Source organism: Rhinopithecus bieti, unplaced genomic scaffold (genome assembly GCF_001698545.2).
Source record: "Rhinopithecus bieti isolate Rb0 unplaced genomic scaffold, ASM169854v2 scaffold_4709, whole genome shotgun sequence".
NCBI classification, from domain to species: Eukaryota; Metazoa; Chordata; class Mammalia; order Primates; family Cercopithecidae; genus Rhinopithecus; species Rhinopithecus bieti.
Window position 1 is genome coordinate 3,292,540 of NW_016805139.1, and position 1,847 is coordinate 3,294,386.

Genomic DNA, 1,847 nt, shown 5'->3' on the forward strand with positions numbered 1-1,847 from the left:
CCCTGGCCCCATACCTGAGGACCAGAGAACCTAGCCGGAGAGTGTGTGCATATTTGCAATAAAGGGCTGCCGCTTTCTTACCTACTTTGGCCTCATGTTTAATTACTTAGCTCTCCTAAATTAAGTTACATTAAATTAAATTACGACAAAGAGTTCATTTCACACAGCCAGGTATCTGCCAATATTTGCTGCCTTTCCCAAGCAAAACAACTCTAATAAACTTGAGTGAGGTCATGAGCAGTAAGAATCTCTTGAAGCTACTGAATGCTGAATGCTTTTTAAAGAAATATCCCATAAAGTATGTCATATCACAAAGATAGGTCCAGTTATTACCTTTTTTTTTTCACATGAAAAACCTGAAGTTAACAGTGGTTTCAATCACATGGCTCACAGCTGAGTTGTCCTTAATTTCCCTTTCCCACATACCCCACACCCATTCCATTAGCAAGTCCTGTCAGCCCTGTCTTCAAAATAATCCCAAGTCCAACCAGTTCTTACCACTTCACTGCTGCCACCCTAGTTCAATTGGCAACTATCGCTCTTCAGAACAGCTGCAACAGCCTCTAATTTCTCTTTCTGTATGCGTTCCCACCCTCCGACTATCCAGTGCCTACACACAGCCAGAAAGATCTTTCCAAAGTTGAAATCAGATCATGTGCCTCCTCTAGCCACAAATCCTCCAATGGCTTCCCTTTACCTTCAGGGCTTTTTGTAATTAGCCCCTGCCTATATCTCTGATTTTGCCTTGCTCAACTTTCTCCCCAATTCACCATCCACCAGCCAAATTGGGTGGCTTTCTGTGCTTCAAACATGCCGATCTTCCTGACTCAGGGTCTTTGTCCCTACTCCTGCTTCTTTCTGGGATTCTTTTCCTTCAGCTCTTTTCATGATAGATTTTTTTTTTAAGAGACAGTGTCTCGGTATGTTGGCCAAGTTGTTCTTGAGTTCTTGAACTCCTGGCCTCAAGCAATTCTCCTGCCTCAGTCTCCCAAAGTGCTAGGATTACAGGCATGAGCCACCGGACCCAGCCATGATTGCTTCTTTATGCTCAGTCTTGTCTCAACTCAAGTGTTACTTCCTCAAAGAGGTTCCCACCCTTAGCAAAGCAGCTCTTCCCCCATTCCTCTATCATATTGTTCTCCTTTATCTTCTTCATAACACTTATTGATATCTGAAATTGTTTTATTTATTATGTGTTTATCACCTCAATATTACTTATCAATCACTGCATGATTATGTAAAACTTCACAGCTTGAAACAACAATCATTTATTATCTCACGTACTTTTTTGTGAGTTAAGAATTTGGGAGTGGTAGTTGGGTTGTTCTACCTCAGAGTCTCATATAAGGTTGCAGTTAGATGTCAGCCAGGGCTGCAGTCATCTGAAGACTTGACTGGGGCTAAAAAAATCTGATCTTAAGATGGCTGAGTATGTCAGCCACCGTGTGTATGGTAGGCAGGTTTATGCTGCTGACCAGACAGAGGTCTCAATTCCTTGCCACATGGATTTCTCCATAGGGCTGCTGGACTGTCCTCACTATATGGCAGTTGGATTCCCCAAGAGCAAGTGATCCCAGAGAAAGCAAGGCAGAAACCACAATGTGCTTTATTACCTAGACTTGGACGTAACACATGGTTGTTCCAGCACTGTCCTATAGTTTATACAGGTCATCCCTATTCAGTGTGAGAAAGGACTAGACTAGGGCATGAATATATATATATATATTATATATATGGTTTGGCTATGTGTGTGTGTGTGTATATATATATATACACACACATATATACACACATATATACACACACATATTCACACACACATACACACACACACACACATATATATA